The sequence below is a fragment of the Zalophus californianus genome, chromosome 10 (assembly GCF_009762305.2).
Source record: "Zalophus californianus isolate mZalCal1 chromosome 10, mZalCal1.pri.v2, whole genome shotgun sequence".
NCBI classification, from domain to species: domain Eukaryota; kingdom Metazoa; phylum Chordata; class Mammalia; order Carnivora; family Otariidae; genus Zalophus; species Zalophus californianus.
This window is the reverse complement of record NC_045604.1, coordinates 1,818,988-1,835,929: the sequence shown is the minus strand read 5'-3', so window position 1 is coordinate 1,835,929 and position 16,942 is coordinate 1,818,988.

Here is a 16,942-nt window from a genome sequence, read left to right as displayed (position 1 = left end):
TTCCTATCTCTATGAGGGTGACCGGGCATTGTGGTAAGCATCCAGGATGCACCCAAGGGAGGGATCCAGGATATGGCTCCCCTCATGCAGCCCTCTTTCCCAGGGCGTGGCACCCACTCTCGGCTTCCCAGACAAAACAAAAAGTCTTGTTCTGCTTCTCCCTCTTCTGTTCCCCAAACGAGGAGCAGAGGCGGGGTGGGTTAGCCAGTGAAACGTGAGGGACAGGGCTCATGCTGTTCCCACTGCCTCAGCCCCCCCTGGCAGCAAGCCCCCCCCCCCCCCAGGTCCCAGACAGGCCCAGCTTCCCTTCCTGGCAGGGCAGGCAAAACCACACTTAACCCTTCCTATCCCAGACCTCCCCATCTTTGTGAAAAAGAGGCAGAAGAAAAGAGGGGGGATCTTACCCCAAATTTCACTCTAGGCTCTTTCCAAAGGGTCCCCCCTCCCTTACCACCACCACTGAAGGTCTCAATCCTAAATCCAAACTTCAAAGCGGGCCTTGATCCTGAATATTCGATCCTAACTGCAGACTCCCAATGCCATCAGTCTGCTCTTCCCCTGCTAGGCCACAGATCCCCAGTCCCAGAAGCAGCGGGAGAAAACAGAGGAGGCCAGGTCCAGAGGAGGGAACCTGACCGGGGTTGGGGGTGGGGTTGTGGCTGGGTGGGGACCAGGTTCCGATCCTGCCTTCACTTGCACTGCAATGACAGATGGGCTACTGAATTCTCTGGGCCTCCATTCCTCAACTGTAACCTGGGCAGGATGCCTAGAAGGGGCAAGGCTAAAGTGCCGGCCCTCAAGGGAGCTGCCCACTGATGGGGAGATGGAGGGAGAGGCACAACCAAGCACAGTGGCCGAAGAGCAGCATAGGACTCTGGATAATGAATTACAGATGGAATCCAGAGGCCCGAGAGTGGGAGCGTTAACAAGTATTATCAGGATATAAGGGTTGAGTCCAAGGGGCGGTTTGGGCAGTGGAAGTGGCGCTCGTCTTGAGGACCAATGACCTTGGCGGTGGGCGCAAGGGCATCCAGTGCCTCCCTCCCTCTATGACCCTTCCTCCCAAAAGTGCTGTGAGAGACAGGAGGGACCAAGTCTCGGTCATCTGTGTCCCTAACACCTGGCTCACAAGAGGCGCTCGGTGTTTCTTACCTGAGCGAGTGCACCTGGCCCTGCTTTTCAGGGGAGTGACTCTGGCCTCACTTTCCTGGTCTATAAAATAAGGACGCTGCAAAGATTAAGTGACATGCACTAGGGGGCTCCCGGCCGGCTCCACGGTCAGTAGAGCATGAAACTCCATCTCGGGCTCATGAGTTCGAGCCCCACGTTGGGTGTAGAGATTACTTAAATAAATAAATATTTAAAATATATATACAGTGAGGGGCGCCTGGGTGGCTCAGTCGGTTGAGTGGCTGCCTTCGGCTCAGGTCATGATCCTGGGGTCCCGGGATCGAGCCCCGTGTCAGGCTCCCTGCTCAGTGGAGAGCCTGCTTCTCCCTCTCCCTCTGCCTGCCTGCCACTCTGCCTACTTGTGCTCTCTTTCTATCTCTCTGTCAAATAAATAAATAAAATCTTTAAAAAATATATATATATATATACAGTGAGATGATGCTCGACAGTAAATAACTTATACTTTTCCACTAAAGTTCATAGTTGCACGTTTTCTCACACATTCTCAACTTGGTCCACAGAACCACCTTGTGGTTGGGGATGTCCCTGTTTCACAGGTGAGACTCACTTTCCCAAAACTAGATAATAAGTAATAGGCTGAGCTCAGAACTTGGACCAAGCAGCCTGGTCCAAATCCAGGACATGCCTTACTCTCTTAGGCCACTTTGGTGGAAGGCGTGGGAGGTAGTGGGGTGGCCCGGTGCCTGACAGGAAGTCTGGGCAAAGGTGCTGAAGGAGGGAAGACTGAGGCGGGTGTTCAGCCTGGCCGGTGGCCTGGAGCAGAGCCCCCAGACACAGAGCGCGGGAGTGTGGAACAAGTGGGGCACCGAGGCAGAGGCCTGCTGTGGGGGTGGGCCGTGAGGGGACCAGGCTGGGGTCAAGGACAGCAGGGAGACAGGGAACTAGAGGGAGGGGGCTCTGCAGGAGGCATTCCAGAAGCATACTAGTAATGAGTGGAGCGGGGGCGCGTGCGTGCGTGCGTGCGTGTGTGTGTGTGTGTGTGTGTAGCAAGGGCTATTATGAGGTGCTACCTTGTTGAGCCTCCACAATAGCTCTGCAAGCTAGAAACTATTTGTAGCCCTATTTTACAGATGAGGAAACCGAAGCCCTGGAAAGTTAAATTCTTCATTTCGGGCAGGGTCTCCGAACTTTGTCAAGTTGGGCATTTGGGGCCAGAGATTTCTTCGTTATGGGGGGAGGTTCTGTGCACTGTAGGATGTTTGGCAATCCCTGGCCTTTACCCACTAAATGCCAGGAGCACCTCCACGACCAGCTAGGCCAATTAAAACTGCCTTCAGACATTGCCAAATGTTCCCTCCCTGTGAGGCAAAATCTCCTCCAGTTGAGAACTACTTGACTAAGGTCATGTGGTTAGTAGCGGAACTGGAATTTTGACCAGGTTGGCCTGACTCTGAAAGCTAAGATCTTGCCATTAGGATATCATCTCAGGTGGAGGGGGAGAGGAGGCTTCAAATGGGTCCTGTGCTCCCCCCATAGGGGTGGGAAGGGCTGCCTCTTTGGAGGAGGGTCTAGGGAGTGGTGTAGGGTGGGGGAATGATTTGGGGATTCAAGGCTATGGTCAGGGAATCCCTTTATAGTGGATTCTAGAGGGCAGGTCCCTGTCATTCATCCTTTGCTCACAGGGCCTGGTACTCCACAAATGTTGAACTGCTGAGTCAGTCATGCACAGGTGATCAGTATAACCTTGAAGAAGGAAGGACCCGCCTGTTCTTTAAGCGGCTTCCAGGCACCAGGCTCTGGGCTAGGGGCTGCAAGGAGGAGGTCCCACCTACTCTTCACCTCAGCTGATGAGGTGCTGAGCCAGAGCCCAACTATGGTCCCTCACTGCTGCAGCCAGGCCAAAGGGGCAGTGGATAATAGGTAGAGAGCCAGCCCCTCACCCTCACACCCAGGCAAGGTCTCCCCAGTGACAAGCCTTTCACAACCAAGATCGCTATCTTAACCCTCTCAAACCTTGAGGTGCCCAGAGCAAGCACCCCGATCCCCCTCAATACACACGAGGAGACTGAGGTTTGGGCGGGTTAACCGCCTTGCTCAAGGCTACAGAGCTGACAAGTGACAGGAGCAGGCCCCAAACCCCAGGGGTCCGCCTCCAGTTTAACTACACCCCACTTCTCTACGGCCCAGACCTCAAGAAGACCAATCCAACAGCAAGATCCTAGAGTCGGACCCGGAGCTCCTTCCCAACATTCCAAAACACCCCCCAACCCCCAACCCCCCAACGCAGACTGGGCCCAGGTAATCGTCCCACCTGCGAGCCTCAGGCTCCCGGAAGCGTCAAAATGCACAGTACACAGCGCAGTGCGCCTTACTACCACACGCACCCCAGACTAGAGCCAGGCGGACAGAAATCCCGCACTGCCCTTCCCTCCTCCCCAGCGCCCAGCTCGGGCCCGGCCCGCCGCCCCCCCTCCCCCACGCACCTGCTGGAGGTGGGGGAAGGCAGGCGGGTGGGAAGGGGCGGGCCCCGGGACGGAGGAGGGGGGAGAGTGTCCCGGGCGCCCTCCCGCCGCGCCCGCTGGGTCCCCGCCCCGGCCCCGAGGCGGCGGCCGGGCGGCGGGTGCTGACGCAGGCCCTGCGCGTGGGCGGCTGCGCGTGAGGCTGTGTGTGTGTGTGTGTGTGTGTGTGTGTGTGTGGTTGCCGGGGCCTCCCCGGCCTCGCGAGCGGGGGTTTCCTCTCCCTGTTGCCAAGGAAACAAACAAGCGCCACAACTCCAGGCCCCGGGCTGGAGAGGGTCCCCGGGCCCCACGCCGCTGCACGCTCCCGGGGGGTGAGGCCGACGAGGATTCCCTCCCCGCCGCCCCTCCACCCGAGCCGACCAATCGTGTGTGGGGCCTTCGCAGGGCGCGCCGCACCCACTGGGACGGGCACTGGCGGCGCTAGCCCCTGGCGCGCCCGGGCAGCCCGTCTCCCTACGTGCTCACCCAGTTGTTGTGCGGAGGCCCTATTTTTAAGAGTATGAAAATCTCTGTTTTACGAAGTGTTCGCGGCTCTAGGACCACCCGGACAGGCTCCGCCTTCTTAGCTTCAGTGTAAATCCTGCCGGTGCTCGCGCCCCCAGCCCCTCTGGGTGGCCTTGGAAGGCTAGCCGGGGCCCTGAAGCCAGGGTGTGTCTACTGGTGGAGTGAACTCTGGCAGGGAGGTTGGTGGTTAATTTCCAGATTTCCCGATGGGTGAGGCAGAACAAGGGCACTTTGGAGAAGTGGCAGGGTGCAGATGGGGCTGGTGGATGGGCCTGAGATCAGGAGCTCCAGGAGGGCCCCTGGGGAATGCGAAGTGACTGTCTTGGGCCACCGTGATCACTCATTCCCTAGAAGCCAGAACTTCGGAGCTGGGAGGAGTCTTAGGGCAGCATGCAGGCCAACGGCTCTGTTCTAGACCTGCCTGGGTCCGACTGCCCAGATTCCCCTGTGGTACTCTCCCTAAGCCAGCCCACAGGCCTGCCCCAGAGCAATGCACTAGTCTCTATATGCCCAGTAAGCGGAGCTTCGGGGGCACCCTGAGAGCCAGCCTCATTTTGACCCTGGACCCCAGCAGGGTTCATCATCACAGGGACAGGGGATGGGGAAACCACTGGAGGAGGGGCCTGCCGGGGGCGGGGGGAGGGGGGGACACAGGATGCACAGGCTGAGGCTGGAGCACTCTATCAGGCTGCCCAGGGAGGGGCTGAGGGGGCATCTGTTTCCTCTTGGCCATGGTTCCCTCAATCCTACCCCCAGAGGAGGTGCAAATGATGCTGGCTTCCTGAAGAGGAGCTTCCTGGGGATGGTGGATGGAGGATGGACAGGTATTCATCAAAACATCCCACATCCCTACTTCTCTCTCCCCTTGGAGCTTCAGGGAGCTGAGCTGAGGCTTAGGGGTGGGGCCGCATTTCCTCTTGAAGCAGAGAAGTGAGGTCCTGGGACTCAGCACCAAGATGTAGCAGAAGGCAAAGCCAGTCTGGGCTCCCAGTAGGATGCGGTGGGGACCTGTCTAGCTCAGGGGTGGGGTCTCACCCAGGTATCAGGGGTGGAAGATGGACTGAGGAGGTGAGCACAGAGGGCAAGTGGGGATGTAGGGAGAGGTCAGAGTGTGGGTGAAGGGAGGAGGTTGGGGAGGAGGTCTACCATGAGGGAGGAGGAACGGAGCCTTGAGACAAGGCAGTAGGGGGTCACACGTGTTGAGTCCAGGCCAGGGGGCTTTGGAGAGGGGAGCTGGACAGAGGAGAGGCCCAGGAATTGAGGAGAGGGGCAGCTGCACGGGCTGACACCCGCGCTCCAGCCCCAGATCCTGGTGGGGCAAATATTTACCCAGCAACAAGGGTTGCTAAGCAAGGAGGAAGGAGGGGGGAGGCCAGTAGCTGGAGGGCCTTTCAGGCTCCTCCTTCTCCCTCACAAAAGATAGCTTGGAGAGAGTGAGCCAAACCGCTCCCCTCAGCCCTCCCCCCGCCACCCCGGCCCAGGCTCAGTCCAACCCCTCCATGCACGCACACCTTGGGGTCACCTCTATCCACCCCCCGCCCCAGCTGGCAACCGGGGGGGGGGGGCGGCACTAGGCTAGGGGGAATTTAATCCCCAGGCTGCCAGGTCTTCCCCCACCGTGGGACAACTCTGGGGGCTCCAACCTTGCAAAAGGCCCCCTTTCCAATCGGCTACTCAGGGGGGCTAGAAAGGGGGGGTGGTCGGTCTAAGGAGTCAGGATCCGGTGAGGGAGGGGATACTGAAGGACGGAGTCCAGATGTCTGGGGCTGGAGGCTTGGAGAGGGTGCGGGGGTGGAAAGAAGGGGAAGGGGTGAGTTTGTCAGAGACCGTGCAGGGGCAGGACAGAAAAGAGGGGTCGTCGCGGGCACTCCCTGCTCAGGGCCCTGGGCAGAGAAGGGGGAGGGACAGAGGAGAGGAAGATATGCTCAAAGGAAGCCAGATGTGGCCCATGTGCTGTGGGCTGTTGCTGGCATGGGCACCGCGGGGGCAGGATATGCAGCTGTGCCAGGAAGGATTAGTCAGAGGCCTGGAGGGGAGAGGGGAGACGGACAGCTCGTCCAGGACCCCCAGGAAGCAGACGGGTGCTTTCAGGGAGGCTGGGAGGGCTCAGGACCTGCACGGGGGTGGGGTGCGGGTGGGGGACTGGTCGTGGCTGAGCTTGGGTGTCCGTGTGCAGAACGGGAATTCTGACACCCCTTCCCAGGGCACAGGACAGACACGCAGTAGATTCTCTTTCTTACCCACCTCCTTGGGGTGAGGTCTCTGCTTTGCAGGCTTCTCCCTGGGAGTTGGTGGGTCCTCACACTGAGCCACAGGCCCTCTGGAAAGCGGGGTACAGAAGCAGGAAGGAAGGGCACAGAGAGGAAGCTGCTGAGGCAGAGAGGCCGTTCCCGGAGCCCAGGCTCCCTGGTGGGGATGGTCCTTCTCGAGGGTCAGAGGGTTGGCCAGAGTGGCTGCAGGCCCCATGGGTCCACCCTGAAATGGGGTACATGCAGGGCTTTCACCGTGCAATGACAGCAGAGGACAAACTGAAGCTGCCCGCAGGAGGGACTTCTCTGAGCCCCTCAGAGACACACAGGCCAGCGGGGGAGGGGGCAGGGGTCCCGGGAAATGAAGCCTACCGTGGAGGCGAGACCTCCAGACACAGAACCAGGAACCCCTGGACGACCAGGTCCAAGCTGGTAGCCAAAAGGGTGTTGGTTCCCAAAGTCCCACTGGAAAGTTTGAAAAATACACATGGAAACATGACTCACTGCCCCCTCCACATGGCCCCCCCTTTCCTGGTTTCTGTGATTTTTCTCCTGGGAGTTAATTCAAATCATATTCTCCCAGAAACCAAGTTTAATGAGGGAGGGCAAAGAGCAGGCCGAGGAAGCAGAGAGGTGCTCCGGGAGGGGCTGCGCAGAGAGCGGCTGGGGCCAGGGTGCAGGGACCATCTGCTGGAAGCCCTGGGGTGGGGTACAATTCAAGCGGAAAGGGGAGCCGCTCGCAGCCCTGCAGCCAAACTGCCCTATGGCCCCAGGTGCCCCACGCTCAGAGAGCTTTCTTCTGGCCTCCCCTTTGGAACCCATTCCTGGGGCCACCACTCAGGCCAGAGGCTGGGAGGAGGGAGTGGAGCTCCCGTGAGCTCCCGGCCCTGTGGCCTGGGGAAGATCCAGGTAGACCCGCCCTGACAGGGTGTCTCCGGGCCAGGGATGCCGGGTGTGTGTGTGTCCCTGGAAGGCCAGGGAAACTGAGAGGCTGGCCCTGGGCCCTTCCCTCCAAGCATCCCCACTCCAGGGGCGGGCCCGGGGTTCCCCCACTCGCCATCCCCCCGGCTGCGGGTACTGGACAGAGGTCTTCATGTCTCCCTTGGCCAGCGAACCCCCACGGCCTGTGGACCCCACCTCTGGAATCTCTCTCCAACCTGGGGAACTGCTGGAGCCCCCAAGCCAGTGTCCCTGCCTCCACCCTTGCCTCTGTGACCCTTTCTCCTGTCATCTGTCCAAAACGTAAACCTTGGCATGTTTCCACAAGACTTCAAACGAACAGTGCGGCCCCACAGTCCTGGGGAGAAAGTCCAACCTCTGTGGTCCGGGTTTAAAGGCCGTCAAGGCCCTGGGCATCCGGTGCTGCCTTCTCGATCCCAGCAATCATGACCTCTCTGTGCTTCTAGACTAATCTGCCTGAACGTGGCACATGCTTAGCCCTCTGACCAACCCCTCCTCATCCTCCCGGCGCAGCTGAAAGTACCGCTGAGGCTGGGCTGGGTGTCCCCGCTAAGGCCCCAGCATCTCTCTCTCTCTCTTTTTTTTTAAAGATTTATTTATTTATTTATTTATTTGAGAGAGCGAGAATGAGAGAGAGAGAGAGCATGAGAGGGGGGAGGGCCAGAGGGAGAAGCAGACTCCCCGCTGAGCAGGGAGCCCGATGCGGGACTCGATCCCGGGACTCCAGGATCATGACCTGGGCCGAAGGCAGTTGTTCAACCGACTGAGCCACCCAGGCGCGCCCCCCCCCAGCATCTCTTGTCACACAGAGTGCCACAGTCCGTGGGCGCCTGTCTCTGCCCCTGATTAGGGGACCTCCTTGAGGGGAAGCTGTATGGGTCCCCCGTCCCCCCCCACAGGCACACCCACACCCACGCACGCACACACGCACGCACGCACGCACGCACGCACGCACGCACAGTGCCTGGAGCGCTGGCCAGGCCAGGGCTCCACCCACAGTTGAGCCGAGCAACTCCTGAACCAGCTCCCTCAAAGTGCTCAGCCTCTCTGCTTTTTCCACACACCCACTCTCCACCACGCACCCTCACGCCTGCCTTCGGAGGAGCTCTGGCTGGGCAGCTGGCTAGCTAGGCCGCCTCCGCACCCAGCCCCCTGGCTCTGGGCTCCCGTTTACAGAGCGCTCGCGGTGTCAGGGCCCGCCCTAGCTTCTTTCCATTCGTTGGCTACTTTGATTCCAAGCTGGAGCTAACCAAAGAAGTGGGCCCAAGAACCTGACTTGTCTGACGGCTCAGCCCCATCTCTCCAAGAGCTAATAATTCAGCAGTCACCTCTTAAAGGACATGGGGTACACGCTAGGCCCTCAATACATGTGTATTGCGGAAGGAACAATATAACTGCCTGCCTTTATAGTGAGCTCTATCACCAGTGAAACATTATCCCCAGGCAGCCCTTGGAGGTGAACACAGCGGGGTCATTATTCTCAGTTTATGGAGGACTCTGTGCAAGGGAGAGGGAGGGACCTGCTTCCCATGGCGCACGGTGGTGACCCAGGGCCAGGCAGCTGCCGGGTCCTGTGCTGCTGCCGGGCAGGGGGCCTCGGGGCGTGTGCTTTAGAGTGTTCAGGGGTCAGGACTGGGAGGGACCCTTCCATCCAGTGGTCTCAAGCCTCACTGGGCGTCACAATCACTCGGGAGACGGGGCTTTCAAAACCACCAAGCCCAAAGTCTCAGATATTTTGATTCCGTGCTTGGTCCGGGGTGGGACCCAGGCATTTTAGTCTGCCATCTTACAGCTGAGGAAGCTGAGGTCTGGAGTGGGGGTATTATAACAACGGCTAACACCGAGTGCTCGCAGCACCAGGCCCTGCTCTAAGCGGCACGGGTCCGCTCTCCACCCGCTCCTCAGAGTTATCCTTCGAGGGAGGGATGGTTATTATCAGCTCCATTTTATTTTATTTTATTCTATTTTCTAAAGATTTTCTTTTGGGGGCGCCTGGGTGGCTCAGTCAGTTAAGTGTCTGACTTCAGCTCGGGTCATGATCCCGGGGTCCTGGAACGGAGCCCCGCATCGGGCTCCCTGCTCAGCGGGGAGCCTGCTTCTCCCTCCCCCTCTGCCCCTCCACCACCACACCCCCCGGCTTGTGCTCTCTCTCTCAAATAAATTAAATCTTTTTTTCAAATAAAAAACTAAAAAATAAAAAGACTTTATTTTTAAGTAATCTCTACACCCAGAGTGGGGCTTGAACTCATGACCCGAGATCAAGAGTTGCATACTCTACCGACTTGCCAGCCAGGCGCCCCATCAGCTCCATTTTCAAGGTCAGAAAACAAAGTACAATGGGTCCAAGGTCACATGGTAAGTGGTGGAGCTAGAATTCAAACTCCAGAGACCTGGCTTCCAAGCCCATACCTCCAACCTTGACCCCATAGCTGTCCACCCCAAAGTTGCACAGGAGCCAGGGGTGGGTCCGGGCCCAGATCCCACGTCTCCTCTGGGCAGAAAAATCAGACAGCCCCTGAGAGCGGGGAAACAGGCCAGAGAAGCCACAGTCCAGATGAGAGACCCTGAAGCTCCTGGCCCTAGGCTCACAGGGGCAGAAGGGGCTGGCATGGGGCAACTTCCCTAGGGGGCCGCCTGCCGCCCTCCCTTCCAGAAGGGGAGCCCTGACCAAACCCTGCTGAGGTGTCACCCTCCCTGTGCTAAGCGATGCAGCCTCCTAATTGCTGATCACAAGGAGGCAATTAAGTCCAATTAGGGAGGGAGAGCTAATTAGTGCTCAGCTTCCCACAGCCTCTGGGCACCCCCCGGGGTCTGCAGCAACCTGCTGTCCACCCACCCCCATCCCCAAGGGAGGGGATTGCTGTTCCTGTGGAACACAGCAAAAATTCATACTTCTTCCTTGCTCTCCCGAGGGTCAAGGATCAGCACCTGGCTTCTCCCTGACCTCTGCACCGCAGGGCAGCTCTGTTTCCCAGGCCCACAGGACATGACTTGCCTTCTCTGGCAGCCAAGAACATTCGTGTCACCCTGTAATTCATACGCACTTGCCTGCCCTCTTATCCATCCTCTCTGCAACCCTGGAGGTGGGTTAGCTCTGGGGCTCAGAGAGGGTGAGTGATGTGCCTGAGATCACACAGTCCTCATTGACCCCAGATGTTGACACCCCTGACCACCCCTGACAAATGTGGTCTTTCTGATGATCTCACCTCCACCATTCCTGAGGTCACATGGTAGACAGGTGGGGCATGAATTGTGCACATTCTTCCCACGTGCTACACCACACTCGGTTATCCCAGCTCATCTGCTCTCTCCCTCTGTTCATTCATCCACCCGACTCCGTTCTGAGAACCCAGTGCCAAATTCAAGAATATTCTTCCTGGGATCACAGAATGTAGAGTCAGGTGTTAGGGGATCTAGTTTTCTCTTCCACTAATTCACTCTGCGACCTCGGAAAACTTGCTCTCCTTCTACGGGCTTCGGTTTTCTTCGTGCAAGATGAGAGGAGGCCTGGATTGGAAGAGTCCCAAAGCCCTTCCCACATCTGTCCCTTCCGCTGCAGGGGAAGAGATGGGCTGGGTTTCCCTCTTGCGTGCCATCACCAAGGGCCTGGGGGTGGGAGGGGATACCCCCTTCATACTGAATTTGTGGGGGCCCCATGGCTTATCAAGAACAAAACTGTGATGGGCGCCTGGGTGGCTCAGTCGGTTAAGCGACTGCCTTCGGCTCGGGTCATGATCCTGGAGTCCCGGGATCGAGTCCTGCATCGGGCTCCCTGCTCAGCGGGGAGTCTGCTTCTCCCTCTAACCCTCCCCCCTCTCATGTGCTCTGTCTCTCTCTCTCATTCTCACTCTCTCAAAATAAATAAATAAATCTGTAAAAGAATAATAATAATCCTAAGAAGTTATGGAGAAACGAGGTAAAAAAATTAAAAAAAAAAAAAAAGAACAAAACTGTGCTGCCAGCAGCAGAGAGACGGGAACTCCCAGGCTCTAGCAGGGGCCGAGAGTGGGGAATGAGGGGCAGATATGACGATCCCCCAACACACACTCTCCTGCCCCCAGGACCAGGGGACAGGGAGAGTGATGGGGAATGCGGCTGGACTGCTTTCTTGGGCTTGGAGGAGAGGGAGGGAGGCTGAGGCCCAGTCTCTGGCCCACATCAGGCACGGTGCCAGCCGCCGTCCTTGTCCGTGCTGGGCTCACGTGGGGCAGGGCAGGCAGGGAGGCCGAGGGCGATGGAAGGCCCCTTCCCATCTGGTCCGGGGTCTTGGCCGCACCCTGGCTTCCACACCCCTGTTCTTCTCTTTCTGCCTCCTGGGTCTCGCCTGGGTTCCAGGCCTGGCCCTGCCACTCACGTCCTGCTCATACCGTCCTGGCCAGAGCGACTGTCGCCTTTTCTGGAAAATGGAGTAGCAGTAATCCCAGAGGGCCTTGTGCAAGTGCAGTGAGGAGCAGGGGGCCTGCCCCTTGTCGGGGGGCCGGGGGCGTGCTCAGTTCGCCACCGGGCGGCCGGCAGAGGCTGCGGCTCCCGGGGGAGCACTCGGCTCTCGGGGCAGCGTGTGCTGAGCACTGAGAAGGAGCCGCAGGGCATCCGGGCCACTGCAGCACCCAGTGCTTCCGAAACCTTCCCCTTCCTGTGGTGAATCACTGCTCACAGGTCTGGGGACCCAGGAGTCCCCAGCTTGCCACAAACACTCATTGCCCTAGAAACCGGGCCTCCCCGCCCTCTCACTGATTGATTTCACCACATTGTCCCCCACGGCGGGTCTGGTTCCTGGATCTCAGCTTCTGACTCACTGAATGGCCTCCTGTTTCACGGCCGCTCCAAGCTCTGTGCCCCGAGCCCCTCAGCCAGGCCCCTTCCCCAGCAGCCCTCACTCCCTTCCCGCCAAGTTAGGCTGGGCACCCCTATGGAAACATCTGTCCCTGCCAGTCAGCCTGAGGACGCGTCCGCCCCTCCCAGCGGGCACTTCTGCCGGGGCAGGGAGGTGGCCAGGGGCCGAGCCCCGTGGGCGCTGGCGCCACCTGCTGGCCTCGCGACTGGTGGGCGGGCCCCTGCTGGGGGGGTGGGGCTAGTCCTCCCTCTCAGGGCGGCCAGTCCCCCCTCCTCCGTCCGCTCCCGCGCGTGTATTCTGCACCTGTGCCCCAAAGGGCTGGGGCCCTCGCAGAGCAAGCGGCGAAACTGCGAGGGGGGGGGGCGGGCAGCTCAGGATGCCAGGGGCCAGGGAACCAGCACCGCAGCCAGCCCGCAACTCTGGAGCAGGCCTCCCGGAGGAAGGGAAGACGGAGGTGAGTCGAACACTTATTAAGCACTTGCTGTGTGCACCGGCGCCTGTGAGTTTACACGCCTCTTCCCACTGATCACACAACAATCCCGACAGGTAATTGCGGCTATTATCTTCATTTTATAGATGGCGAAACAGGTTCAGAGAGAGAAGGAATTTGCAGGGGGCCGGCAGGTGGTAGGAAGCAGCACCTCCCGCCGCCCAGGCTGGAGGACAGCCACGCCTGGCTTCCGCCGCAACAGAAGTGTGTGACAGAGGAGGGGACGGCCCCATGGGAGCCTCCGGCCTGTGACACTGGAGGAGAGCCGGAAAAGGAGCAGCCAGGGAGGGAGTAAAGAGTTTGGAGAAGGTGGACGGGACCGGCAGGGTCAGAGGTCAGGGGTCACACAAGAGAAAAACTGAGACTGGACACAGTGCCCAAGTGGCAGCAGCCCCGGTCAGTGCGGGTGGGAAGGAGGGGGCACAGAAGCCCGGGACAGCAGAGTAGTGTGCTGTCAGGGCCTGGCCCGGAGGGGTCTGCGAAGGCTGGGGCCTGGGGGCCACTGTCCACACCTTGGGCTGGACACAAGAGGTGACCGGGGGTGCTGGGGATCCAGTGAGAGTGGGGAGCAGTCTGAGCACCCCCGGGCTCCTGACAGGGGCCCTTGTGCAAGGACGCTGGAGCTAGAGAGTGCTGTGGAGGCGCCGGGCCCGAAGCCCGTCGCCTGAGGTGCTGAGCTGCAGGTGGCTTGGCCCCACTAGCCCACCGTCCACACCGAAGTCAGCCGCGGCGACGGACCTTACACCGTGGGAACCGGCAGTTGCCACAAACCCGGGCTTTGGTAAACATGAATGAGCACCTCATCCTTCTACGCTCTCCTGCCCCCACTTTACAGAAAAGGAAACTGAGGCCCAACGATAGAGGCTGACTTGTTCAGTATCATAAAGTAATGTTCTTCCTTTCATTCACTCAGTCATTCACTCAACAAACCTTTACCGGGTGCCTCCCCTGCTTTGGAGAGACACATCCCGGCCTGGGGGTTCAGGCTCTGCAGCCCCCAGAACACGTAAACAGGCTTTGACAGAGCTCCACGCTGACCAGGTGCTGAAGGAGGGGTCCACCGGTGTGGTCAGCATGGGCAGGAAGATGTCCTAGAGGACACGGCTCCTGAGCTCGGCTCTGAAGGGCGAGTCGGGGAAACAGCGCTCGAGGCACAGAGAATAGCAGCCACAAGGGCGCAGGGGCTGGACAGGGCCTGGCAGAAGCACAGGACCCATGGGCACCTGGCACTCTCATGGCTACTGTGTGCAAGTGACCGAGGGCGGTTACGGCATAGAGGTCCCTTCTGGGCCAGAGGTCACAGCGGTCAGCGCATTCCTGCGTTTCTGCTGTGCCTGAGCTCCGGACCAGGTGCCAGAGAGCAGGAGCGGCGAGAGTCCGTGCCAAGCCCAGGCAGACAGCACCCCTTTGGAGACCAGGGAGGGAGGGCTGTGAGGGCCCCAGTGTGGGGCTGGTGAGGGGAGGAGAGAGATGGAGCTGGGTGTGGAGAGTGGCAGGTGAGATGGAAAAGCAGAGGGACAAGTTGAATATTTGGTGGGGTTGGCGGGCTGGCGGGGCGTATGAATGAGCATGCCCAGCTTCCAACAGCAGACACTGACCGGGCACCTCCTGTGTGCCGGGCGCTGGGCCTGGAGCTGGGGAAGCCCGAGTGGGCTAGATCCAGTCCCTGTGCTCAAGGAGCGCCCAGTGGACTGCGGAGACAGAAACGTAAACAGACGGTTATAACACAGGGTAGTGTAAGGGAGATTTCCCAGGGAAACTGACATTGAGGTTGAGTCCTGCGACATGAACCAGCGGTAGGCAGGCGAAGGGCCAGGGAGCCGCAGATGGGGCAGCGCAGGCCGCAGCTGGATGCTGAGCAGGACAGGGTGTGCTCGAAGCCCTGAAGGAAGGCCCGGGTGGCTGGAGCGGAGAAGAGGCGGGAGGGCAGAGCCAGCGGGACAGGTGGGCAGGGCCAGAGCGGAAGGGCATTCTAAACCACACGGAGGAGTTTGGTCTCCAATCTAATGGCAGTGGGGAGCTAATGCAGGGTTTTAAGAAGGGGAGTTTCATGATCCGATTCGTTTTTAAAACGACCTCTCTGGCCACGGTGTGGAATGGAGCTGTGGGGAGAGGAGACAGGAGTGGAGGCGGCTGCAGGCCGGGGACGCTGCCAGCTTCATCAGAAGGGTAGCAGCAGGGGCAGGAAGCCGATGGGTTTGGGAAGTGTCCAGAGGTGTAGCCGGGAGGTCTGGCTGATGGGCTGGGTGGGAGGAAGTTAGGGGAAGGCAGGAATCATGCCGATTCCAGATTCCTGGCTTGAACCACCAGGTGGGTGGGATGCCATCTACCGGAAGCAGGGAGCTCAGGGAGGAGCAGGTCCGGGCTGCGGTGGCAGACCCAGTCCGCCCAGCCCAGGGCTCCTGTTTCCCCCTTGGGGGCTGCTGGGGGAAGGCTGGAGGACGTGGGCAGAGGATGGGGGCGGGGGAAGGGCGCACCACCTCACACCTTTCTACCCCACATCCGGCTTTCTTTGTCTTCACAGCGACCACCACCACCAGAACTTACAGGGTGTCCCCGTCTACGGCCTGTGTCCCCACCCCCCCAGAATACCAGCTCCACGGGAGTATCGTCACCTGCCCTGTTCAGTGCTGTATCTCTAGAGCCTACAACAGTGCCTGACACAGCAAGTGTTCAGCATAGATTAACTGGATAGAAACAGTTAACTCCTTATTGGGTACGTCTTACTACCGTCACTCCCCTTCAGACCCAGGTCAGTTGTAGTCAAATGTCGGTTTCCTTAGCCTGTCTCTTGAACAGTGTCTCCCAGGGACTCGGGAGGGCAGCTGGACACGTAGCCAGTTTTAAGCAACTGGAGGGGACTCAGGATGACCGGGGCAGCTGGTGTGACCACGGGCATGCCCAGCCTCAGCCACCGGGGTTTTCACCTGGAGTCAGGAACAGACGGGTCTCCCGCGCATCGGTGCCCTGCCCGCAAAGGGCGAGGTGGAAGCTCCAGGTGACCCCTGAGGAGGCAGGGCTGGGCATGGAGCCCTGGCAGGCGGGGAAGAAACATCTGGGCCCTAGTGTCCAGTCTGGACTGGAGCCGCTCCCAGCAGTCGGCCTGCAGCGCCACCTCGTGGTCGAGGCTCAAAGACGCTGGTCCTCCACCTGAGCCCCGCTCCTCAGGATCCAGGCCAGCTGACCACCTGCCGCACCAGCAGGCCTCCCTGGGCACCTCTGGCACCAACCTCCAGTGGTCCCTCCAGTCCTCTCCCTTCGCAGTAACCTCACTCATCCTTCAGGGACTCCAGATGCACTCCATCCCAGAAGCCTCTCCAAACTGCTCCAGCTTCAGGGATCACTCCCTGCCTCTAGGCGCTCGCTGGGTGTCACCGTTTTCCCTCTGGGGTCCTAAGCTAGGCGGTCCGATTGATCTAGCTCCCAACACCGGAGGGTCTGCTTACCAGCTGTGTGACCTGAGCTAGTTCCTTAACCTCTCTGAGCCATAGGTCCCTAATGTGAGGCAGAGGTGGCATTTCCGGCCTCACGGAGTTGTGAAGAGGATGAAATGAGATCACGTCTGTAAAGGCCAACAAGAGAGCCTGGCGGTCAACAGGCACTCAGGAAATGGCGAGTCCTTTTCCACCCCTGTCTCTGACTTCCTCTTCCCTTTCCTAAAAAAGACCGCATGATGGAACAGAAAGCATAAGAGAGTCACAGGACCTGGGTCCTCCTTCTCTGTAAAATGAGGCCATTAGGTAACTGATGAACGTGTTCGAAGCCCATTCATTCATTCATTCATTCAAATTCTGTTCCACCAATGACATTCTCTGCAACCAGCACGTGGTTTGCATCTGCTAATTCACCTGTGCTGGGCTGTGTCTTACACGTCAGTGTCCCCTTTGGTCTCTAGCTCCGTGCCTGGCATGGAGAGGGTGCTGGAAAAGTCCCTCCTCGATAACCTAGCAAGGGCATGTTTACGGCCTCCACCTCCCTGCCCCAAGAGAGCACCCGGCCCGGGCTGGCACCAGGTGCCCCTCCCCCTCCCCAGCCCGAAACCAGAGCTGGCGCCACTGGGTGAGGAATCTGGGGACCAACTGTCACAGCTCCGGTATCACCCGCCTCCCGGACGCCAGGGTCCAGCCCTGAGTCCCAGAGGGGCCCTGTCAGCCAGCTGTCCTGGGGGACCCTGGCTCCACCCCAGCCCCTCTGAGCTGCTCTCCCGAGGGAAATGAGAGAGTGCATGGGGACCCGCTGGGGGTGGGGTGCTGGA